Below are 27,495 nucleotides of genomic sequence, written 5' to 3'. Positions count from 1 at the left end.
GGTGAACAAATTACTGTCGAGCAATTGATAGAAAAGCGCATAGTTATGAGAATATCTAGGCATGATCATGTATATAGGCATCACGTTCGCGACAAGTAGACCGAAATGATTCTGCATCTACTACTATTACTCCACACATCGACCGCTATCCAACATGCATATAGAGTATTAAGTTCATAAGAACAGAGTAACGCATTAGGCAAGATGACATGATGTAGAGTGATAAACTCAAGCAATATGATATAAACCCCATCTTTTTATCCTCGATGGCAACAATACAATATGTGCCTTGCTGCCCCTGCTGTTACTGGGAAAGGACACCGCAAGATTGAACCCAAACCTAAGCACTTCTCCCATTGTAAGAAAGATCAATCTAGTAGGCCAAAACCAAACTGATAATTCGAAGAGACTTGCAAAGATATTAAATCATACATAAAAGAATTCAGAGAAGAATCAAATATTGTTCATAGATAATCTTGATCATAAACCCACAATTCATCGGATCTCGACAAACACACCGCAAAAAGAATTACATCGAATAGATCTCCAGGAGAACCGAGGAGAACTTTGTATTGAGATCCAAAGAGAGAGAAGAAGCCATCTAGCTAATAACTATGGACTCGAAGGTATGTGGTAAACTACTCACACATCATCGCGGAGGCTATGGTGTTGATGTAGAAGCCCTCCGTGATCGATTCCCCCTCCGGCGGAGCGCCGGAAAAGGCCCCAAGATGGGATCTCACGGGTACATAAGGTTACTGCGGTGGAAATAAGGTTTCGTGGTGCTCCTGGATGTTTCCAGAGTATATGTGTATATATAGGAGGAAGAAGTATGTCGGTGGAGTTGCGAGGGGCCCACGAGGGTGGGCGGCACGCCGTCCTGCCTTGTGGCCTCCTCGCTTCTTTCTTGCGTCCACTCCAAGTCTCCTGGATCACATTTATTCCAAAAATAACTCTCCCGAAGGTTTCATTCCGTTTGATATTCCTTTTCTATGAAACACTGAAATAGGCAAAAAAACAACAATTTGCACTAGGCCTTTGGTTAGTAGGTTAGTCCCAAAAATAATATAAAAAGGTATATTAAAGCCCATTAAACATCCAAAACAGATAATATAATAGCATGGAACAATCAGAAATTATAGATACGTTGGAGACGTATCAGTTGGCGGGAGGCCGGATCCGCCCACACTAGGGCAACGACTAAGGGATCGGAGGACCTCCCGTGCCGGCGCTCGGCCAGAGATAACGGTGCGGCCGGCAGTGGGTCTCCTCCCTTGCTGTCGACGATGGACTGAACGCTGCCCCTCCTCCCCTTCACCGGCGGAGGGGGATACGTACGGATCTGTAACTAGCGGTGAGGATAGAAAGACAGTGTTACCACCGCTATCTTGTTAAGATGTGGAGAGGATGAGAGTGTGTGAATAGACCAACCCTAGCAAGCAAGCGCAGAGGCTCCGGCCTATATATATATGTATAGTGGGGTAGTTTTCTTTTTTCACTCCATCAAAACAATCATTTAAAATTGTGTACGTGCCAGGTCGCCATTTTTTTGAGCTGTTGATTTTTTTAGATAGCTTCCCGCTTATTCCAAGTGGTGTTATGGTGTGCTAGGTCGCACTTTTTATCGTTCAAGTCAGGTACTAGACCCTCCATTAATTAAACAACCACCGCCTCGTAGAATTTGTGAACAAGCCCACGGCTAAAATTATCAGAAACGTGGGCTACCCCAACATGCGTTATTATTTATATTTTCTATGTGGGAGTACCCTCAAAACAAAATGTGAGAGTACAATATTTATTCGGCCCCTTTATAAGTTGTGCTAAATTTTGACCAAAGATTTAACTGACAAAATGTTAGTGCATGTTAGCAAAAATTATATCCTTTGATTCGTATTTGAACATAGTTTTGAATGATGTAATTTTTTGTGACATGCATGAACATTTGGTTAGTTAAATTTATAGTAAAAATTTGGCACAGATTATCATAGGGACCAATAGACCAGGACGGAGCTCCTTGTCTGTCGTCCAAACTACTACTATCGAGACATCAAAGCATCCGGGCCCGCGTGCCATCCACCAAATCACAGCGAGGTGCTACAGTCGAGACTCACCGGGCACCCCGGTGTGTCCGTCATGACCCATCATATCACAAAACCCACACATTTACTAGTAGTGGTAAAGTGGCCTCGAAGTTGGACTGGACAAAGCAACCATCATTTCACTGGAACGCTCGTTCAAGCCCTTTCTCCCCTTTCTTGAAGAAAACCTCACTCCAAGCTACTCACTTCTGCCATTTTTCTTCTGTACTGACAAAGGAAAGGCGGGCGAATCAGTGATGCTACTATATTTTCATTCCAAGAAATTTCTTTTTGCGAAGCACCGACCGTTTCTCACAGCCTATTCTTTTCCCGTTTTCATTGCGATTGTGGTTTCCTTTCGATTGGTTTTTGTTTGGCAGTTTATTGATGGATCCTGGAGCACTAGGCAAAGAGTTGCCGGCGGATAAGCCACTCGAGACAGAGATCTCCAGGAAGCGAGCACCGACCAACGAGTTGGCCATGTTGGCAGGCCAACCCATGGAGACGAAGAACTCCAAGAAACAAGCACTAGCCAAAGAGTTGACGATGTTGGCGGACAAACTCCTCAAAGAAAGCTGGAAGAACAACAAGGGCCCCACCGTACCTACCCCAGAAACTCTAATGGCCACCTATGAGAGGCTCAATGCCGAATTTGAGGAGATAATCGCCATTGAGAAATATTATTTCCCTGGCAATGCGATGGCCCCCGGAGGTAAGGGATCCCCCGGTGAGCTGCACAAGGTAAAAAACAAGGGCTTACCATAGTTATGGTTTTTGTTTATTTGCAATGTGCTTGTTAATATGTTAGGGTTGTGCAGGTGCCGGTGGACGTCCTTGATTATTCCGATGTCGCGGTCCATCCTTTGGACAACGCCCCAGAGATCGTTTTCGATGTCGCGGTCCGTCCTATGGAGATTGCCCCGGAGATCGATTCCGATGCCGCTGTCCGTCCTGTGTACATTGCCCCAGAGATTGATTCTGATGTCGCGGTCTGTCCTGTGGACATCGCCCCAGAGATCGATTCCCATGCCGCTGTCCGTGCTGTGGTCATTGCCCGAGAGATCGATGACAAGAAATAGTTGGTCGCGCAATTCTTCAAGGTAGTTTTCATTGTGTTTAATTACCAGAACGATGCGTGTTATCAAACCATCTTAGGGCTAGTGCACTGCCTTGTGTGGGCGGTACTTGCTACTTTTGTTTGATAGTGAATCATGCGAACCCTCTCCGAGTTATGGAAAGAGATGTATCATCACCAGCTTTTGATGTAATATATGGCATGCTTAGATGTAAGTTTGAACTATTTATCATATCAACAAGGCTTGTTTGATGATTCTTGGTGTTAGCAGGCTAGCTACTCTGCGAGATATAGTACTTGCAAAACACTCACCGAAGAGAAACGTTGGGTCTGATCCGCGTCGACCGGCCAATAGCACAAGCTCCTAAAATTGCAGGCTTAGCGATCGATCAGACAATAGTCCACAATTACACATTAATTCGCATGAAACTCAAAGAGTTGGTTCACAGATACATTCAGGACTCATTTGGTTCATAGGGTAGGAAAATCGTAGCAATAGGAAAGTCATAGGAAATGAGATGACATGTATCTTAAATCCTATGAGTAGGAACAGGAAAGGAGATGCCCTTTGATTCACATTAGAGGATTTTTTTACATTGAGTCTAGGCTAATGTTTATTTTTCTATGAAATGTGGAAGATAGGAAGAATTCCTCCATAGGAATATGATTCCATTCCTATAAAGCATAGGGCTCTACAGAAAATTTTCCTATAGAAATTTGAAAGTGCAACTATCCCTGGGTGGTTTTGGTAATTCTTAACAACATATAGCGCATTGAGCTAATGATATCTCAAGATAAATATTTCAGGAAAGCTCAATGATTGGCATGGCATGGATTAGAAATGTGGACCCCTCAAAATGCTAAGGACAAAAGATTGGCTCAAGCTCTAAAGGTCAAGACTCTACATTTTACTTTTAGTGATCCAAGATCACATTGAGTCCATAGGAAAAGCCAATACTATTAAAAGGGGATGAGATGTTGCTTAATGGGTTGCTTGCTCAAAATGCTTAGTGATATGCTCCAAAAACTCTCAACTACTTTATCATATCCACATATGTCCCAAACCAAAAGTCAAACTCGGCCCCACCGAAACTTTCTAGGCGCCACTGAGTTCATTTGGCATAGCCACTGCCACAAACCCTAGTCACTTCGGTCTCACCGATAGGGATCTCGGTCTCACCGAGATGGGATTGCAAACTCTCTATTTCCCTTCATAACGTTTCGCTCCAACGGAGATGAGTGATTGGTCCCACCGAGTTCGCAATGCAAACTCTCTATTTCCCCTTCGTAACGTTTCGGTCTCACCGAGATGAGCGAATCAGTCCCACCGAGTTTGCCTGACCAACTCTCTCGTTAGCTTATTACCAAAATTGGTCCCACCGAAGTTTGTGTAATCAGTCTCACCGAGATTACGTTATGCCCTAACCCTAATGAAATCGGTCCCACCGAGTTGACATGTCAGTCCCACCGAAAATCCTAACGTTCACATTTTGAACAAAATCGGTCTGACCGAGTTTCATTATTCGGTCCCACCGAGTTTGGTGATTTGTGTGTAACGGTTAGATTTTGTGTGGAGGCTATATATACCCCTCAACCCACTCTTCATTCATGGAGAGAGCCATCAGAACATGCCTACACTTCCAACATTCATTTTCTGAGAGAGAACCACCTACTCATGTGTTGAGACCAAGATATTCCATTCCAACCATATGAATCTTGATCTCTAGCCTTCTCCAAGTTGCTTTCCACTCAAATCTTCTTTACCCCAAATCCAAATCAGTGAGAGAGAGTTGAGTGTTGGGGAGACTATCATTTGAAGCACAAGAGCAAGGAGTTCATCATCAACACACCGTCTATTACCTTTTGGAGAGTGGTGTCTCCTAGATTGTTTAGGTGTCACTTGGGAGCCTCCGTCGAGATTGTGGAGTTGAACCAAGGAGTTTGTACGAGCAAGTAGATCGCCTACTTCGTGAAGATCTACCCTAGTGAGGCAAGTACTTCGTGTGCGATGGCCATGGCGGGATAGACAAGGTTGCTTCTTCGTGGACCCTTCATGGGTGGAGCCCTCCATGAACTCGCGCAACCGTTACCCTTCGTGGGTTGAAGTCTCCACCAACATGGATGTACGATAGCACCACCTATCGGAACCACGCCAAAAATCTCCGTGTCTACATTGAGTTTGCTCCCTCCAAACTCCTCCCTTTACCTTCATGTGCAATGTTCTACATTCCGCTGCTATACTCATAGACTTGCATGTGTAGGTTGATTGCTTGACTTGTGCTAAGTTGTTAAAATCTGCTGATACGTCTCCAACGTATCTATAATTTTTGATTGTTCCATGCTATTATATTATCTTTTTTGGATGTTTAATGGGCTTTAATATACCTTTTTATATTATTTTTTAGACTAACCTATTAACCGAAATCCCAGTGCAAATTGTTCTTTTTGCCTATTTTAGTGTTTCGCAGAAAAGGAATATCAAACGGAATCCAAACGGAATGAAACCTTGGCGAGGATCGTTTTTGGAACAAACTCAATCCAGGAAACTTGGAGTGGACGTCAAGGAAGTAGCGAGGAAGCCACGAGGCAGGAGGGCGTGCCCCCACCCTCGTGGGCCCCTCGCAGCTCCACCGACCTACTTCTTTCACCTATATATACTCTCATACCCTGAAACCTTCGGGGAGAGCCACGAAACACCTTTTCCACCACCGCAACCTTCTATACCCGTGAGATCCCATCTTGGGTCCTTTTCCAATGATCTACCGGAGGGGGATTCGATCATGGAGGGCTTCTACATCAACACCATAGCCTCTGCGATGATGTGTGAGTAGTTTACCACAGACCTTCGGGTCCATAGTTATTAGCTAGATGGCTTCGTCTCTCTCTTTGAATCTCAATACAAAGTTCTCCTTGATCTTCTTGGAGATCTATTCGATGTAACTCTTTTTGCGGTGTGTTTGCCGAGATCCGATGAATTGTGGGTTTATGAACTTGATTATCTATGAATATTATTTGATTCTTCTCTGAATTCTTATATGCATGATTTGATATCTTTGCAAGTCTCTTCAAATTATCGGTTTAGTTTGGCCTACTAGATTGATCTTTCTTGTAATGGAAGAAGTGCTTAGCTTTGGGTTCAATCTTGCGATGTCCTTTCCCAGTGATAGCAGGGGCAGCAAGGCATGTATTGTATAGTTGCCATCGAGGATAAAAAGATGGGGTTTATATCATATTGCTTGAGTTTATCCCTCTACATTATGTCATCTTGCCTAATGCATTACTCCGTTCTTATGAACTTAATACTCTAGATGCATGCTGGATAGCGGTCGATGTGTGGAGTAATAGTAGTAGATGCAGAATCGTTTCGGTCTACTTGTCACGGACGTGATGCTTATATTCATGATCATTGCCTGGATATCATCATAGTTATGCACTTTTCTATCAATTGCTCGGCAGTAATTTGTTCACCCACCGTAATACATGCTATCTTGAGAGAAGCCACTAGTGAAACCTATGGCCCCCGGGTCTACCTTACATCATATAAGTTTCCAATCTACAATTCTAGTTTACTATTTATTTTGCAATCTTTATTTTCCAATCTATTACACAAAAATACCAAAAATATTTATCTTATTATCTTTATCAGATCTCACTTTTGCAAGTGGCCATGAAGGGATTGACAACCCCTTTATCGCGTTGGTTGCAAGGTTCTTATTTGTTTGTGCAGGTACTAGGCGATTTGCGTGTAGTCTCCTACTGGATTGATACCTTGGTTCTCAAAAACTGAGGGAAATACTTACGCTACTTTGCTGCATCACGCTTTCCTCTTCAAGGGAAAACCAACGCATGCTCAAGAGGTAGCAAGAAGGATTTCTGGAGCCGTTGCCGGGGAGATCTACGCTCAAGTCAAGACATACCAAGTACCCATCACAAACTCTTATCCCTCGCATTACATTATTTGCCATCCGCCTCTTGTTTTCCTCTCCCCACTTCACCCTTGCCCTTTTCTTTCGCCCTTCTTCCATTCGATCTTGTGTTACCATGTACCTTCTTTTTTGCTTACATCTTCGCTTGCTAAAAGTTTATGGATCCTCATCCACTTGCTAATCTCTTTAAGAGATCCAATTATGATGAACCTATTGCTAGTGAGTTGAGTGCACTAGATTATCTTTATGAGGTTTTGCTTCAAGTTCGTTAATCTGAAAAGTGTGGTGAATTACTTTGTGAAGCGATTCACGATATATCTTTGAATAAAAAGCATGATTGCAATTATTTTATTATAAATTCAATTGATGTAAATTGTGCTAATAATATGCAAAACCCTAAGCTTGGGGATGCTAGTTTTGCTATGACTACTATTTGTTGCAATGATCATGATTGGGGTGATTCTTCTTATGATCTTGAAACTTTATTTAAGCCCCGTGATGAATATGAGATTGATAATAATGTTTGCAATAATATTGAAAGTGGGTTTGGAGAGGTCATGACTTTAGTTAGTGTTAATCCCACTATTTTGGAAGAGTGTCAACTTTGCATACATGTGGATCGTGTTAAGAATATGTTTTGTGATAGCTATATTGTTGAATTTGCTTATGATCCTACATGTAATTATTATGATAGAGGAAAATATGGTTATAGAAATTTTCATGTTACAAAATTGCCTCTCGTTATGTTGAGATTGCTATTGTTTCTTTCCACTTCCTTGCATATACTAGTTTTTGCTTGCTATGATAATTTGTTTGCCTACAAGATGCCAATGCATATGAAGTATGCTAGACTTAGATGTGTTTGTCATGTGTTTCATGATGCTCCCTTCGTGTTTCAATTGCTATCTTTCATGTGAGCATCATTAAAATTATAGATGCCTAGCTAGGGGCGTTAAACGATAGCGCTTGTTGGGAGGCAACCCAATTTTATTTTTTCCTTGCTTTTTATTCCTGTTTAGTAATAAATAAATCATCTATTCTCTGTTATTATTGTGTTTTTTTATGTTTTATTTAGTGTTTGTGCCAAGTAAAGCCTTTAGGATCTTCTTGGATGATTGTTATTTGATCTTGTTGAAAAAAACAGAAAGTATGCGCTCACGAGAATAATTTTCGTTTTTTACCAGAGAGCGTTAAAATACCAATTCCAACTGCAGTAGATCAATATACAAATTATTTAGGACTCCCTAATTTCTCAGGATTGTTTGAGTTACATAAGTATTCGAAACCTACAGATTACTACAGACTGTTCTGTTTTTGACAGATTCTGTTTTTCGTGTGTTGTTTGCTTATTTTGATGAATCTATGGCTAGTATCGGGGGGTATGAACCATAGAGAAGTTGGAATACAGTAGGTTTAACACCAATATAAATAAATAATGAGTTCATTACAGTACCTTAATGTGGTGGTTTGTTTTCTTATACTAACGAAACTCATGAGATTTTCTGTTGAGTTTTGTGTTGTGAAGTTTTCAAGTTTTTGGGTAAAGATTTGATGGACTATGGAACAAGGAGTGGAAAGAGCCTAAGCTTGGGGATTCTCAAGGCACCCCAAGGTAAAATTCAAGGATAACCAAAATCCTAAGCTTGGGGATGCCTCGGAAGGCATCCCCTCTTTTGTCTTCGTCTATCGATAACTTTACTTGAGGCTATATTTTTATTCACCACATGATATGTGTTTTGCTTGGAGCGTCTTGTATGATTTGAGTCTTTGATTTTTAGTTTACCACAATCATCCTTGCTGTACACACTGTTTGGCAGAGACACACATGAATCGGAATTTATTAGAATACTCTATGTGCTTCACTTATATCTTTTGAGCTGGATAATTTTGCTCTAGTGCTTCACTTATATTTTTTTAGAGCACGGTGGTGGTTTTATTTTGTAGAAATTATTGATCTCCCATGCTTCACTTATATTATTTTGAGAGTCTTTTAGAACAGCATGTAATTTTCTTTGGCTATAAAATTAGTCCTAATATTATAGGCATTCAAGATGGGTATGATAAAAACTTTCATATAGAGTGCATTGAATACTATGATACTTGATAGATGTTTTGAGATATAAAGGTGGTAATGTTAGAGTCATGCTAGTTGGGTAATTGTGAAATTGAGAAATACTTGTGTTAAAGTTGGCAAGTCCCGTAGCATGCACGTATGGTAAACGTTGTGTGACAATTTTGAGGCATGGGGTGTTCTTTGAGTGCTTTCCTTATGAGTGGCGGTCGGGGACGAGCGAAGGTATTTTCCTACCAATCTATCCCTCTAGGGGCATGCGTAGTAGTACTTTGCTTCGAGGGCTAATAAACTTTTGCAATGAGTATATGAGTTCTTTATGACTAATGTGAGTCCATGGATCATACACACTCTTACCTTTTCGCAATTTGCTAGCCTGTACGGTACCGTGCATTGCCCTTTCTCACCTTGAGAGTTGGTGCAAACTTCACCGGTTCATCCAAACCCCGTGATACGATACGCTCTATCACACATAAGCCTCCTTATATCTTCCTCAAAACAGGCACCATACCTACCTATTATGGCATTTCCATAGCCATTCTGAGATATATTGCCATGCAACTTTCCACCGTTCCGCTTATTATGACACGCTCCATCATTGTCATATTGTTTTGCATGATGATGTAGTTGACATCGTATTTGTGGCAAAGCCACTTTCATAATTCTTTCATACATGTCGCTCTTGATTCATCGCATATCCTGGTACACCGCCGGAGGCATTCACATAGAGTCATATTTTTGTTCTACTATCGAGTTGTAACATTGAGTTATGAGTAAATAAAAGTGTGATAATCATCATTATTAGAGCATTGTCCCATGTGAGGAAAGAAGGATGGAGACTATAAAAAAATAGGCCAACGAAGCCCAAATAAAAAAAGAGAGGCCAAAGAATCCCAAATAAAAAATGAGAGAAAAAGAGAGAAGGGACAATGTTACTATCCTTTTTCCACACTTGTGCTTCAAAATAGCACCATGTTCTTCATGATAGAGAGTTTCTTATTTTGTCACTTTCATATACTAGTGGGAATTTTTCATTATAGAACTTGCATTGTATATTCCAATGATGGGCTTCCTCAAAATGCCCTAGGACTTCGTGAGCAAGCAAGTTGGATGCACACCCACTTAGTTTCTTTTGATGAGCTTTCATACACTTATAGCTCTAGTGCATCCATTGCATGGCAATCCCTACTCCTCGCACTGACATCAATTGATGGGCATCTCCATAGCCCGTTGATTAGCCGCGTCAATGTGAGACTTTCTCCTTTTTGTCTTCTCACATAACCCCCATCATCATACGCTATTCCACCTATAGTGCTATATCCATGGCTTGCACTCATGTATTGCGTAAGGGTTGAAAAGGCTGAAGCACGTTAAAAAGTATGAACCAATTGCTTGGCTTGTCATCGGGGCTATGCAAGATGGGAGCATTTTGTGTGATGAAAATGAAGCATGGCCAAACTCTATGATTTTGTAGGGATACACTTTCTTTGGCTATGTTATTTTGATAAGACATAATTGCTTGGTTAGCATGCTTGAAGTATTACTATTTTTATGTCAATATTGACTTTTATCTTGATTCTTTTGGATCTGAACATTCATGCCACAATAAAGAGAATTACATTGAAAATTATGTTAGGGAGCATTCCACATCAAAACTTCTATTTTTATCATTTACCTACTCGAGGACGAGCAGGAATTAAGCTTGGGGATGCTTGATACGTCTCCAATGTATCTATAATTTTTGATTGTTCCATGCTATTATATTATCTGTTTTGGATGTTTAATGGGCTTTAATATACCTTTTTATATTATTTTTGGGACTAACCTATTAACCGAAAGCCCAGTGCAAATTGCTATTTTTTTTGCCTATTTCAGTGTTTCGCAGAAAAGGAATATCAAACGGATTCCAAACGGAATGAAACCTTCGCAAGGATCGTTTTTGGAACAAACACAATCCAAGAGACTTCGAGTGGTCATCAAGGAAGCAGCAAGGAAGCCACGAGGTAGGAGGGCGCGCCCCAGGGGGGTGGGCGCGCCTCCCACCCTCGTGGGCCCCTTGCAGCTCCACCGACTTACTTCTTTCGCCTATATATACTCTCATACCCTAAAACCTTCAAGGAGAGCCAAAAACACCTTTTCCACCGCCGCAACCTTCTGTACCCGTGAGATCCCATCTTGGGGCCTTTTCCGGCGATCTGCCGGAGGGGGATTCGATCACAGAGGGCTTCTACATCAACACCATAACCTCTCTGATGATGTGTGAGTAGTTTACCACAGACCTTCGGGTCCACAGTTATTAGCTAGATGACTTCTTCTCTCTCTCTTTGGATCTCAATACAAAGTTCTCCTCGATCTTCTTGGAGATCTATTTGATGTAACTCTTTTTGCGGTGTGTTTGCCGAGATCCGATGAATTGTGGGTTTATGAACTTGATTATCCATGAATATTATTTGATTCTTCTCTGAATTCTTATATGCATGATTTGATATCATTGCGAGTCTCTTCGAATTATCGGTTTAGTTTGGCCTACTAGATTGATCTTTCTTGCAATGGGAGAAGTGCTTAGCTTTGGGTTCAATCTTGCGGTGTCCTTTCCCAGTGACAGCAGGGGCAGCAAGGCACGTATTGTATTGTTGCCATCGAGGATAAAAAGATGGGGTTTATATCATATTGCTTGAGTTTATCCCTCTACATCATGTCATCTTGCCTAATGCGTTACTCTGTTCTTATGAACTTATACTCTAGATGCATGCTGGATAGCGGTCGATGTGTGGAGTAATAGTAGTAGATGCAAAATTGTTTCGGTCTACTTGTCACGGACATGATGCCTATATTCATGATCATTGCCTTAGATATCATCATAATTATGCGCTTTTCTATCAATTGCTCGACAGTAATTTGTTCACCCACCGTAATACATGCTATCTTGAGAGAAGCCACTAGTGAAACCTATGGCCCCCGGGTCTACTTTACATCATATAAGTTTCCAATCTAAAATTCTAGTTTACTATTTATTTTGCAGTCTTTATTTTCCAATCTATACCACAAAAATACCAAAAATATTTATCTTATTATCTTTATCAGATCTCACTTTTGCAAGTGGCCGTGAAGGGATTGACAACCCCTTTATCGCGTTGGTTGCAAGGTTCTTATTTGTTTGTGCAGGTACTAGGCTATTTGCGTGTAATCTCCTACTGGATTGATACCTTGGTTCTCAAAAACTGAGGGAAATACTTACGAGACTTTGCTGCATCACCCTTTCCTCTTCAAGGGAAAACCAACGCATACTCAAGAGGTAGCATTTGTTAGGACTTAAAATTGGGAAAAGGCTAGATTTTTATTTGGTCAAGTAGTCTAATCACCCCCTCTCTAGACATACTTTCGATCCCACAAGTGGTATCAGAGCTTTGGTCTCCAATTGTCTTGATTTCCATACCTTTCGGTGATCATAGCCTTGGTTTCACCACCTTGGAGAGTATGTCGTCTAGTGAGTAAAATTACCACTGTAGAGGTCCTTACTTTGATGATACTAATTTTGCTAGTTGGAAGCATAATATAAAAATGCATATTCTTGGACATAACCCCACCGTTTGGGCTATTGTGTGTATTGGCTTGCAAGGTGAATTCTTTGATGGTAGAGAACCAAACCGTGAAGCTACCGCGGAAGAGTGAAGATGCTGCAATACAATGCTCAAGCTTACAATATCCTCTTCAACGGATTGTGCCCAAAAAAATTCAACAAAATCAGCCGTCTTGAGAATGCAAAGGAAATTTGGGATACTTTGATTGATATGCACGAAGGTACTGACTCCGTCAAGGAATCCAAATTGGATGTGCTTCAAAGTTAACTTGACAAGTTCAAAATGAAGGATGGTGAAGGTGTCGCTGAAATGTACTCTAGGCTTGCTCCCATCACAAATGAGATTGCCGGCTTAGAAAGTGAAGAGATGACCGATAGATTCATCATCAAGAAGATCCTAAGAGCCTTGGATGGAAAATATGATTCCGTGTGTACATTGATTCAAATGATGCCCAATTACAAAGATCTCAAGCCAACGGAAGTCATTGGAAGAATTGTTGCTCATGAGATGTCACTCAAGGATAAGGAAGAGCTTCAGAACAAGTCAAGTGGTGCTTAGAAAGCCTCATGTGATGCTCCTACATCATCAAGTGAGAAACAAGCCTTCAATGAAGAATTGAGCCTAATGGTGAAGAACTTCAACAAGTTCTACAAGAGTAGAAGTAAGGAAAGAAGTTCCAAGTCAAGGTCCTACAATGACAAAAGATCTTCGAGTCGTGAAAAAAATTGCTATAATTGTGGAAGACCCGTACACTACTCCAATGAGTGTACGGCTCCCTACAAAAGAAGAGAAGATTCACCCAAAAGGAGAAGTAGAAGAGAAGGATCACCACCTAGAGAGAGAAGGAGTAGAGATGACCGTTATGATCGAAGAACATCACGGAGAAGCAAGGATTCAGAAAGGAAATATAAATCATCAAGGAGCTACACAAAATGAAGACATCAAGCTCATGTTGGTGAATGGGTATCCGGCTCTGACTTCGACAATCACTCCGAGAGAAGTTATCACTCCGACTCCGAATATTTTCAAGATGAAGGTGTTGCCGGTCTAGCACTTGTGTCAACCAACTCCTACGACATATTTGACTCACCAAATGAAGGAATTGGAAGATGCTTCATGGCTAAAGGCCCAAAGGTATCACACCCTGAGTATGTTGATTTCAATAGTGATGAAGATGATTTGCTAGGAGATGATGATTTACTTGTTGACAACTCTTGTTATGAAAACTATGATCAACTTGCTATTAATCATGCTAATCAAGAAAAAACGAATGACGATGATAAGAAGGAGATTGAGCGTCTGACTAAAGAACTAAACACTCTTAAGTTAGCTCATGAAACTACCTTGGAAGATCATCGAGAGCTTTTAAAGAGTCATGAAAAGTTACGCTTTGAAAAGCTCAACCTTGAGCAAGAGCACGGGTTCTTAAAGGCAATCAATGATGATCTTCACAAGAAAGGTCCTTCTTACATTGCCAAGCGTTTACTCTTGTCTACTTACATGCCACAAGTTAAATCTAGCAACAAGAGTAAGAAAGATTCTTCTTCTAGTAGTAACAATAATCATGTTAAATCCAATATTGTTGCTTCTAGTAGTTCTCTTGATTCCACTAATGACTCTCTTAGCCAAGTTACACTTGATCAAGAAAATAGTATTGAAGGGAATTATAGAGAAAGATGTTTACAAGAGCCTTGCCGGGAGTAAGCAATTTGAGGAAATTGTACACAAGCAAGGAAGACACCGGAAGAATCAAGGAATTGGTTTTGAACTAAAGTTCAATACCAATGGAGTTGAGTGGGAAGAAGATAAATATGCCAAGACGAAGTTTGTTCCTCAACAAGAGAAGTATGATCCTAATTCTTTCCAAGGGACACAAGCTCAAGATGATCTTCCACCACAAGACCACAAGCTAAAAGGGAAGGAAAAGCTTCAAGAGGAGATTGATGCATTTTAAGAAGCTCCCAAGGCCTTGGTCAAGTGGGTTCCCAAGACTACATCAAGTTCTACTACATCAAGTACGACTACAACTCCAAGGATTCCCATCAAGATGATGTGGATCCCGAATAAGAAGAACTAGAGAGTTCTTGAGGGTGACTCCGCCAACAAACTTCACTCATATCTTTTGGCAAGGACACGTGCAAACAACTTCCACATCTTGCACTAGTTCTAGGAGTCACAAACCCTCTTGTTGGTAAGACAAGGGACAAGGTAACCCAATGCTTTCATGGACATCATCTTATGTGAACATCACTCTATGTCTATGGATATCCTTGTTTGTTCCTTGTGGGACTAACCCGTGTAGGTATTAAAAGTGCAACTCACTCCAAAGGATTGCTCCGAATGATCTACATCAACATTGAGCATCTACATCTTCAACACCTACATGAAGTCATGCTCGACAAAACCCAAGGTTAGTTCATCCCTCTTAGGGGGAATATCACATCTAGGGGGAGCTTTACTCTAATCAGTTGAGCTAAAGCAACTCTTATGGTGTGAACACAACAATGCTTTATGTAAAAGTGGTAACCCCACTTGTGCTTAAACGATGAGTATGACCTACGATCAAATGTTCTCATTTGACTCCTAAGTCAATATACTCATATATAGATGACCTAGTCATCGCCAATTGCTTGATAGATGCTAGAGTGTTTGTGCATGCTTTGTCACATATTTCATTTGCCATTTTATTGTGTGATCATGTTGATTGCATATTTTACTCATTCAAGGACATCCACTTGTTGTTTTGATTGTTTGTCATCTTCTCTTTTGCCAAGTGGATGGACAAGAATGCCTAAGAACCTCCTCTAGCTATCTATACTTTTCTCGTCTCAAACTCTATTCATTCTACATCACAAAGTTTGATCAAGTCAGATTCAAACAACTCTCCGTGAGGAGCACCCGGAGTCCCCGGTTCGTCATAGACTTAAACTTCCAAAACCTCTTTGTGCATAGTATTAGCATTAGGCTCTTTTGGTATTAAAGTTAATAGAGAAAACTTCAATATATACAAATCTAAAGAATCATTGTTCCAAGCATCCACCATCAACACTAGGTCACTCTTAATAGTGTCGCAGAATTTTTGATAAAAGAGAAAGGGAAAGCCATCAGGGCCAGGGGCCCCTTCTGCATAAGTCCCAAACACTGCTTTCCTAACATCTTCTTCAGTAATATTAGCCTCTAGTTTCATATTATGATCATTGGAAACCTTTTTAGAAGGGTCCCAGAAATTATCATCCAAAGCAATATCTAGGGTTTCTTCCCTGCCAAACAATTGAGTGTAGTAATCTACAACAATTTTGATAATCCCTTTAGTATCCTCAATAGGGCCCTCTGGCCCAATTAACATGTTAATCTGCTTCTTTCTCCTTTGATTAGCCAAAGCATGGAAATAAGCAGTATTCCTCCCTCCTTATGGTATCTTTCTCTCCCTGGATCTTTGCCTAGACTTAATCTCTTCCAGCCTCCACATATTTTGGAGATCTAGAGCTATCTTATCCATCTGAGCTTTAGAAGGTGGGGAGAGCACCTTTGTTTTAGACTCAATGTCTAGTAAATCATACCCAGCAACCAACTCCTATTTGTTCCTATTCCGGGAGGCCTCATAATTGGCATTCCACCCTTTACATACCATCCTATGCAATCCAATCTTGAATTGCCATCTATCTATAGGTTCCATAATGGAACATGGATTATTCCAAGTTTTCTTAACCATATCCTCAAAGACCTCCACCTGCAGCGACCATTTCTGAAATCTAAACTGCTTATCTCTAGGAGGCTGGATAGCTCCAGTATCAAATACTAGGGGGGTATGGTCACTACCCACCCTAGGAAGGGCTTTGAGTTGAACAGTTGGGAATAAGCTTTCCCAACAGGTGGAAATAAACACCTTATCAATATTAGCCATCACCAGATTATCCTGGTTGTTGGCCCAAGTATATTTCCTAGTATAATTTTTCAATTCAACCAAGCCATATTTGTTCACCCAATCATTGAAAGAGCTACCCAATGTAAGTTAACAGTGCCCATATTTTTCTCTTCACTACTTCTAACCAGATTGAAGTCACCTCCAATAATGGTAGGGCCCAGCCATGCATCCATGGTGTTGTGAAGTTCATTTATAAAATCCAGTTTGAGATTATCATATGCTGACCCATAGATAGTAATGAATCTCCAAATTTTACTATCTCTCTTATCCTTGATTAAGCAAGCAACAGAGAAGAGAATTGTAAGGTATCTACAAAAACAATATCAAAACCATCATGCTTGATCCCTACTAAGATACCACATGTTGTACCAATAGATGGTAGCCATTTCCAGGTGAAATCATTTTGTGGTTCAGTAGAATTAATTTGAGTATTAGTAAAGGACTCTTTCTTAGACTCAGAAAAACCTACCAAGTCAGCATGGGTATCTCTAATGAGTTTTCCCACTTCACTGAGTTTCTCAGGCTTATTAAGCCCTTTAACATTCCATATTAGGCCTATTAGCATTAATAAAATCTAGTTTTCTACAACTACTTATTTTACCAGATACTACCTCAGCCCATGTAGGGATAACAATAGTGGGATCACTACCGTGACCACACACTGGACCTACATTTTTTGAGGCATCATTATTATATTCCTCAAAACTGATATCTCAGTCAGTAGGGAGGAAACATTCATGATGAGATTCTTTAAAAGCAGATAAATCTACCATTCTCCACTAGCCTAATGGTCTGGATGTTATGAGAAACATTATCATCATCATCTCCTCAATTTAACCCAACCTTCCTAGCTTTCAATAACAATACATCATCATTGAATGCAGAAAAGGAGTTAGTGTTTCTATTACCTTCAGGTATTTGAGCTTTTTAAGGTCTTCAGCCTTCTGTATTGCAGTCCTCCCATCTCTTCTGATTCTAGTACTCATCCTGGGCACCACAATGGGGCCCCAATTCTTTGCTTGTCCCTGTTGCAAATTCTATTGGGTTGGATCTTCTATAGATATGCCTTCACCCTCACATTCCTCATCAAATTGCTCAAGTAACCGGACACCAATATTCTCCTTAGGAAGTTTTCTCTGTATGCTCTTTTTAATCCTCCCATCACTCTTCATACCCAAGATAACACTTTGCACCTTATTTTCCAGTGAGTTCATTAAATCCATAGGAGTTTTGGAGTGTGAAGGAGCTTTTTGAGAGTTCTGAGTGGGACCCTAGTAGATTTTTTTGTTCTTTTCTTTGTGTGTCCACATATCTTTTGGCCCCTGCATATGCAGATCTTTTTCAGGATCACCTTCCAGCAGATCATCATCAGTTTTTTCTGTATCATTAGTACTGGGACTAGCAGCTTCCAAGATTGGTTTTGTGTCAACCAGGAAAGATATAAGGAATAACTCATTGTCAATCTCCACTAGCCTTTCAGATGGTATCTTCGAGATATCTCTCACAACAATCTTGACTTTAACCTTTTCATAAAAGCTTCTAAAGATTTCAAGCTACTACACATTCACTAGGATGCCTAAGATACAAGAAATCTGTGAGATGACTTTCCAGGTGAGCTTATTGATAGGAATCCCCATCATAGTCACCTAAACCTCCCGTAGTTCAGCATAGGCTAACTCTTCCCCATCCCATTTGTCAAAAGAAAAGTCACCCATTTTTTCTTGAGATTGATGGAAGAGAGCTCCACTAAATCCTTTACTTTCTTATGAGGTGGAATGTGACTAAGAAACGTTTTTCATTCAATTGTCTCACCTGCCATGGCCAATTAGTCTTCCAGATCTCAGAGAAGTTGTTTTTCAGCTCTTGAGTGGTGATGGAACCTTCCTCAATCACGACAGCACACACATTGGTCAGGTTCAGCCATTTAGTAGCATCCTTGTCTTCAGACTCAATGTGTAAGAAACCTAAACCCGCATTGGCACTGCCAAAGTATTGGGTAGTGGCTTGGGGTCTGTACCATTTCAAGAAGTTATTGAGGGAAATATGCCTTAGAGGCAATAATAAAGTTGTTATTTTATATTTCCTTATTCATGATAAAGGTTTATTATTCATGCTAGAACTGTATTGGTCGGGAACCTAAATACATGTGTGAATATATAAACAAACACCGTGTCCCTAGTGAGTCTCTACTTGACTAGCTCGATGATCAAAGATGGTTAAAGTTTCCTAACATGGACATGGGCTGTCATTTGATAACGGGATCACATCATTAGGAGAATGATTTGATGGACAAGACCCATCCGTTAGCTTACACTACAAAAAAAGACACATCGGTGACATTTTGGGCCGAACGAAAACTTTTCTGTCATGCTTATGACACTTCTATGACAATAATTGTGACAAAACCCGGTATCATCATAGATGTGGTGGGCTCCTACTTCTATGACAAAAAATCATGATAGAAAATGGGCATTTCGTCCTGGGCGGGCCGGAGACGCGGCTGCATGACATTCTTTGGGCCGTCCATGACGGAAAAAATCATGGTAGAAGCGAGGGCGAGGAAAATATCAGGGAGTTCCCGGTTACGGTGGGTGGTCGGGGCCGAGCGATGCGCGTTTCTCTCGTACACATACGCGCGTGGGTCCGAGGCATTGGGCTCTAACTGAACCCGAGCGAGACGTTCGCCTACTGAACCCGAGCGATTGCACTGCAGGCTACGCGTTACTAAACCCGAGCGATCGATCGATCCCTGGCTATTAACTGAACCTGATCGAGCGATTCCTTTACTACTACTGCTAACTGAAGCTGATCGAACCTGCTGCCTCTTGATGAACAATGAGCGTTGTTGGGGTGTTGGATGAACAGGACCCCGTGATAGTAGAGGCCGTTGTCGCTGGATGAATAGGACCCTGTGGAGGGCTGGTTGAACAGGCCCCCGTGGAGAGGGCTAGTTGAACAAGACCCCGTGGAGGGCTGGTTGAACAATAGCCGGTGGAGGGCTGGATGAACAGTTGCCCATGGACGGGTGGTTGAATAGGAACCCGTGGAGAGGGCTAGTTGAACAGTAGCCGGTGGAGGAGCGGTGGAGGTTGGATGAACAGGAGCTTGTGGATGAATAGTAATTGGTGGAGGCAGGAGGGAGACGTCGTGGATGAAGAGTCATAGGTGGAGGCTATAGGGGGTCGACGGTGAATGAACAATAGCCCGTGGAGTCCCGTTTTGCGATACGCCACACCCCTCTCGATGAATAGGACCACCGTTTCGATCGTAGGCGCTCCAACACAAGTCCGTTTCCTCCGTTTTGCGGTACGCCACACCCTCCCAATCAACAACACCCTGTTTCGGCTGTAGGAGCTCGAACACAAGTCCGTTTACTCCATTTTTTGGTACACTAGACCCTTGCCGATGAACAAGACCCCGTTTCGACCGTACGCGGTCGAACAGAAGGTCGTTTTCCTCTGTTTTGCGGTATGCCAGACCCTGTTCCGGCTATTCCGTCCAAGCCAGTTGGCTCCAATTGAACACGACCCATTCCGACCTAGTCTATTGCCTCCCGATGAACATGACACATTCTGACCTAGTCACTTGGATCCCGGTGAACACGATGTTGTTTCCTATGTTCCGACCCAGCCGGTTAGCTGAAGATGAACAACCCTGGCCGTCCGTATGTGCGAGTACGTGTTCCGAGACCCCGCTCATATGTATGTACGTGGCCATATTTTTTGGCGTGTGGCTGTATGTACGTGTACACGGTTTAGACGGGACAACCTGAACTGCTAAGTGGGGGGCTCTACTATGACATGTGCTGCTACTTACTCAGCCACGATTCGTCATTGCAGAGCAACTGATCGACCAGTATGTACATACACGTTCGCGAGAAGACAGACAACAGTACATACGCTTCGACTTGGTGGGTCCCAGCTGTCAAGGAGGATAAGGACACACTTCTTTGCGTGCGAAGATATAGCTGCTAGGTCCCAGTTGTTAGGGGGGAATCATTTTTATTGCCCGTAATAAGGACACACTTCCTTGCGTGCGAAGATGTAGCTGGTGGGTCCCAACTGTCAGGGGGAGAAAACATTATTTTTCAGGGTAAAAAGGATGTAGTTGCATGCATGCATCCATGGGCATAGTGCGTCCCACTGTCAGCCTCTCTCGTACAATCATCTTCCGATGACTCTCGCTTGTTGACCACGTTGACCACACCATGCCGAGCGCACCAAGGCCGGTGAACGATGGCGAGGCCCCAAACTGGAATGACCTAGAGATGGGGAAGACTTAGTAGTGGAGTCGCATATGGAGAGGAGTGGGAAACTTGACTGGTTCAGGTGCGCGGTAGCACTGCCGCCCACGGGAGACGGGAGCAAGAATAGAGGTTGAAGAAGCAGCACGGCTGTTAGGTTAACATCCAATGGTCCAGCGGCTAGAATCATTTGTTGATTAAGTTGACAAAGCACTGCATACACGTCAGCTTAGTAGGCCCACAAGTCAGCCACCAAATTTGTCGGGTCCCAGCTATCATCGGGAGGAATAGTTTCTCACCAAACAAGGAGGCACTTCCTTCCGTGCGAAGATACAGTCGGTGGGTCCCAGCTGTTAGGGGGAGGAAACATTTTTTTCTAGGTTAATAAGGAGAAACTTTCCTTGCGTGCGACCATGGACTTCATGGTTCCCAGCCGCCAGGCTTTCCACGTACAGTCCTCTTCCGATGACTCTCGTTTGTTGACCACGCCGCGCCGAGCGCAGTGAGGTGGTGGACGACGGCGAGGCCCCGGACGGGAACGACCCGGAGATGGGAAGACGCGGGAGTGGAGTCACAAATTGAGAGGAGCACAAGGGCTATAACCGGTTCTGGTGCGGCGTGGGACTGCAGTCGGTGGAGAATAACAGGAGGTGTGTGTGTGTGGGGGGGGGGGTTGGAGGGATAGCCTGGACGGCGGTTGGGTAGCGCTTCACAGCGATGCGTGCTAAGTAGAGCCGCTAGCCGCCGGAGGCCGGAGCAGGCCATCTCGGCAACACTGGAGGAAGAAGACGAGAGATTGAAGGTGCATGCCGGCCGGTGGATATAAATCCAATGGTTGTGGATGTCATAATCATTTGTTGACCAAGTTGACAATGCCTTGCATAGGCTTCGACCTATTGGCCCACATGTCAGCCTGCAAAAATGTGGCATATATTTAACCATGTTTTTTAGAATTTACAGTCCATTTGCTGGGCTAGGTGAACAAATAATTTCGCGTCAATTCGGCCCATTTAATGTTTTCTAAAAAATCCCAGCCCATTTGCACTTTCTTGAAATACACAAATTAGCTGGGTTTGTTCTATATATAATGTTAGGTTAGAAGGAGCAATTAATATCAAAAATAAACCGAAGCGACACATTTCTTATATATAAAATTAACAAATTAGGGAGTTATTGCTCAAAACAAAAATGAGCACATTATTATTACATTGGTCCTTCAAATCTTCGCAAGCTTTTGTACGCAATCACCAGGATTTTCCTTACCTATGAGTTAAAAACAACCAGGATTTTTCTTGCCAACTTCTGTTAAACATTTAGTTTTGTAAGTTAATAAGACGCGGGATGTTTTTATAATGTATATATAAGTCTCTATTAAATATACGAGAATAGTTATAATATAAACATATATAATGTGGTTAGAAGGGAAAACATAAATAGGACACATCATTATTCTTATATGTAGATAAATAGAACATAGATCTGCGCTTTATTAAAAAAATACATTGGGCTGTCGATCTTTAAGAAAAAGTAAAACCTACGCTGGGAGGCCCATAGGCCGGTACGTACATGATGGACCTTAAAAAATAAGTTGAAACCACTGTCTCAGTATGTCATGGGCTACGCATGTTAAAAAACAAAACCTAGGCCTAGCTGATACTTGTTCGCCCTCTGGAAAAAAATGATGCCAACTAGATCCCCGATACCCCTTTCCCGCAACAAGAACAACAAAAAAAGATCCCTGATACCCCTGAAAAAAAGCTCCCCGATGACAGTCATCGTTGGAAATTTATTTCGTTTATTGAATAAGGTTGACAAACCCGTGGGTCCCAACGTCAGTATACAATTTAGAGGAAGCTTTTTTTCCAATGGGGCACTTGCTTGCGTACGGCTTGGACCTGGTGGGTCCCCACTGTCAGTCTCTCGGTGTACAGTCCTCTCCGGATTCCTCTCGTTTGTTGAGCATGTTGACAACGGCATACGGCGGCGGCACGGCGAACGCACACGGACGGGAAAGAACCGGAGTCGGGGAAGACGCCTTCATTCTTTCGAACATACTGCACTAGCCCGGTGGTCGCAGCCCTCTCACCCAAAACTTTTACTACCTGATACGTCCATTTTGCATCATGCTTTTATATCGATATTTATTGCATTATGGGCTGTTATTTCACATTATGTCACAATACTTATGGCTATTCTCTCTTATTTTACATGGTTTACATAAGGAGGGAGAATGCTGGCAGCTGGAATTCTGGGCTGGAAAAGGAGCAAATATTAGAGACCTATTCTGCACAACTCCAAAAGTCCAGAAACTCCATGGAATACCTTATAATAAATAATGAAAAATCCTCGCCAAAGATGAAGACCAGGGGGCCCACACCCTTCTCACAAGGGTGGGGGGCGCCCCCCCTAGGGCGCGGCCCCTACCTCATGGGCTCCCTGGTGGCTCTCCGATGACCATCTTCTCCTATATGAAGTCTTTCGTCGAGAAAAAACAATAAGAAGCAACCTTTCGGGACGAAACTCTGCAGGCACGAGGCGGAACCTTGGCGGATCCAATCTAGAGCTCCGGCAAAGCTGTTCTACCGGGGAAACTTCCCACCCAGAGGGGGAAATCATCGCCATCGTCATCACCAACGCTCCTCTCACCGGGAGAGGGCAATCTCCATCAACATCTTCATCAGCACCATCTCATCTCAAAACCCTAGTTCATCTCTTGTATCCAATTCTTGTCTCTAAGTCCGGGATTGGTGCTAGTAGGTTGCTAGTAGTGTTAATTACTCCTTGTAGTTGATGCTAGTTGGTTTAATTGGTGGAAGATCATATGTTCAGATCCTATATGCATATTAATACCCCTCTAATTATGAACATGTTTATGCTTTGTGAGTAGTTACGTTTGTTCCTGAGGACAAGGGAGAAGTCTTGCTATTAGTAGTCATGTGAATTTGGTATTCGTTCGATATTTTGATGAGATGTATATTGTCTAGCCTCTAGTGGTGTTATGTGAACGTCGACTACATAACACTTCACCATTATTTGGGCCTAGAGGAAGGCATTGGGAAGTAATAAGTAGATGATGGGTTGCCAGAGTGACAAAAGCTTAAACCCCAGTTTATGCGTTGCTTCGTAAGGGGCTGATTTGGATCCATATGTTTCATGCTATGGTTAGGTTTACCTTAATACTTTTGTTGTAGTTGCGGATGCTTGCAATAGAGGTTAATCATAAGTGGTATGCTTGTTCAATTAAGAACAGCACCCAAGCACCGTTCCACCCACATATCAAATAATCAAAGTACCGAACGTGAATCATATGAGCGTGATGAAAACTAGCTTGACGATATTCCCATGTGTCCTCGGGAGCGCCTTTCCTTATATAAGAGTTTGTCTAGGCTTGTCCTTTGCTACAAAAAGGATTGGGCCACCTTGCTGCACTTTATTTACTTTTGTTACTTGTTGCTCGTTACAAATTATCTCATCACAAAATTATCTCATCACAAAACTATGGTAAGGAAAAATTTATATAGTGTGCTGAAATTTACTGTCACTTGTTACTATGGAAAGTAACCCTCTGAGGGGCTTGTTCGGGGTATCTTCACCCCGACCAGTAGAGCAAAGAGTTGCTCCTCAACCTACTGAACCTATTTAAAATGAAATTCCTTATGAGTATCCTTCGAGTATGATAGAAAAACTGCTAGCTAATCCTTTTACAGGAGATGGAACAAAGCATCCTGATGAACACCTAATATATGTGGATGAAGTTTGTGGATTATTTAAGCTTGCAGGTATACCCAATGATGTTGCTAAGAAGAAGGTCTTCCCTTTATCTTTGAAGGGAGACGCATTGACATGGTATAGGCTATGTGATGATATGGGATCATGGAACTATAGAAGATTGAAATTGGAATTTCATCAAAAGTATTACCCTATGCATCTTGTTCATCGTGACCGCAATTATATATATAATTTTTGGCCTCGTGAAGGAGAAAGCACCGCTCAAGCTTGGGGGAGGCTTAAATCAATGTTATATTCATGCCCCAATCATGAGCTTCCAAGAGAAACAATTCTTCAAAAAATTTATGCTCGGCTTTCTAAAAATAATCGCACCATGCTCGATACTTCTTGTGCTGGCTCTTTTATGATCAAGACTATTGGATTTAGATGGGATTTATTGGATAGAATTAAACTCAACTCTGAAGATTGGGACCTTGACAATGGTAAGGAGTCAGGTATGACACCTAAGTTTGATTGTGTTAAATCTTTTATGGATACCGATATTTTCCGTAAGTTTACCACTAAATATGGACTTGATTCTGAGATAGTAGCTTCTTTCTGTGAATTTTTTGCTACTTATGTTGATCTCCCTAAGGAGAAGTGGTTTAAATATCATCCTCCCATAGAAGTTAAAGTAGCTGCACCTATTAAAGTTGAAGAAAAGACTGTCACTTATAATGATCCTATTGTTCCTACTTGTTATGTTGAGAAACCACCTTTCCCTGTTAGGATAAAGGATCATGCTAAAGCTTCAACTGTGGTTCGTAAAAGCAATATTAAAGCATATACACCTCCTGAGCAAGTTAAAGTTGAACCTAATATTGCTATTGTTAAAGATCTCTTGTCTGATAATATAGATGGGCATGTTATTTATTTCTGTGATGAAACTACTAGAATTGCTAAACCCCGTGATACAGATAAACCTAGACCTGTGATAGGCATGCCTGTTATTTCTGTTAAAATAGGAGATCATTGTTATCATGGCTTATGTGATATGGGTGCTAGTGCTAGTGCAATACCTATTGACTTATACAACGAAATTATGCATGACATCGCACCTGTTGAGTTAGAAGAAATTGATGTTACTATTAAACTTGCTAATAGAGATACTATTTCACCAATGGGAATTGTTAGAGATGTTGAAGTCTTGTGTGGGAAAACTAAATATCCTGCTGATTTTCTTGTTCTTGGTTCCCCACAAGATAGCTTTTGTCCCATTATATTTGGTAGACCCTTCTTAAATACTATTAATGCTAAGATAGACTGCGAAAAGAATGTTGTTACTATTGGCCTAGATGATATGACTCATGAGTTTAATTTCTCTAAATTTAGTAAATAACACCGTGAAGAAGAATTGCCTAGTAAGGATGAAATTATTGGTCTTGCTTCTATTGCTGTACCTCCTAATGATCCTTTAGAACAATATTTGCTAGACCATGAGAATGATATGTTTATGAATGAAAGAAGGGAAATAAATGAAGTATTCTTTAAACAAGAACCTATGCTGAAACACAATTTGCCTGTTGAAATCCTAGGGGATCCCCCTCCACCTAAGGGTGATCCCGTGTTTGATCTTAAACCGTTGCCTGATAATCTTAAATATGCTTATCTTGATGAAAAGAAGATATATCCTATTATTATTAGTGCTAACCTTTCAGAGCATGAAGAAGAAAGATTATTGGAAACTCTGAAGAAGCACCGTGCTGCTATTGGATATACTCTTGATGATCTTAAGGGCATTAGTCCCACTCTATGTCAACATAAAATAAATTTGGAAGCATATGCCAAACCAGTTGGTGATCCTCAACGACGTCTGAATCCTAAAATGAAAGAAGTGGTAAGAAAAGAAATACTAAAGCTTCTGGAGGCAGGTATAATTTATCTCGTTGCTGATAGTCAGTGGGTAAGTCCTGTTCATTGTGTCCCTAAGAAGGGAGGTATTACTGTTGTTCCTAATGATAAAGATGAATTGATTCCACAAAGTATTATTACAGGTTATAGGATGGTAATTGATTTCCGCAAATTAAATAAGGCTACTAAGAAAGATCATGTAGTGACCCGACCTCAGATGGTCAAGTATCTGTGCTTCAGTGTCATCCCTGGATCGGTAATGCTGACACACACAGTACTCGAAGGGTTTATAACAGAGTAGCAATCACACACTATTACATCGAATGTCTCCAAAGAGAACTTATTACAATAATATGGCTTAAGGCCATCTAATGCGATAACAGCGGAAGGCTTGGAAGATAAGGTGAATCCATCAACTCCATCGGCATAGCTGAGCTGCACGGCAACGACCTAACGAACCTTACTCCTCGTCTGAAAAGTCTGCAACATAATACGCTGCAGCCCGAAAACGGGTCAGCACATGGAATATGCTGGCAATATAACACAGTAGAGCAGAAACATAATAATGCTATCACTACATGCATATATGGCTGGTGGAAAGCTTTATGGTTGTAGTTTTGCGAAAAGCCAATTTTTCCCTACAACAATGGAATAGATTTTAATTTTACTATCATGGTGGTTGAAACATCATTGAGAAGGTAACCCCAACTCAATCCCAATTAAAGTGATTAACATCCCAACAGTATTAATTAAGCATGGTGAGATACATGTGATAACCCAAGTACTAGATACTCAAGAATTGTCCATAACCAAGACACGGCTAACCATGATTAGATTGTACACTCTACAGAGGTTTGCCCACTTTTCCCCACAAGACTCGATCGCCTCCGTTGGATTTCTCGCACTACATGGTGTTTGAGAAACGGATGACCGAGACACAGTCTTTCAGAAACGTTAACTCTCTACTCCGGGTAGAC

The 27,495-nt window shown here is 41.6% G+C and overlaps 1 pseudogene; it reads right to left on the bottom strand.

The window, feature by feature from the left end:
- Positions 1-17,566: 17,566 nt before the first annotated feature.
- Positions 17,567-27,495, bottom strand: part of LOC147985624 (uncharacterized) — a 98,785-nt pseudogene continuing 88,856 nt past the window's right edge.

Source organism: Triticum urartu, chromosome 2A (assembly GCF_056163025.1).
Source record: "Triticum urartu cultivar PI428250 chromosome 2A, HENAU_Tu73, whole genome shotgun sequence".
Taxonomy (NCBI): Eukaryota; Viridiplantae; Streptophyta; class Magnoliopsida; order Poales; family Poaceae; genus Triticum; species Triticum urartu.
Note: the sequence above shows the minus strand (reverse complement) of the source record. Positions and strands in the feature narration are given on the sequence as shown.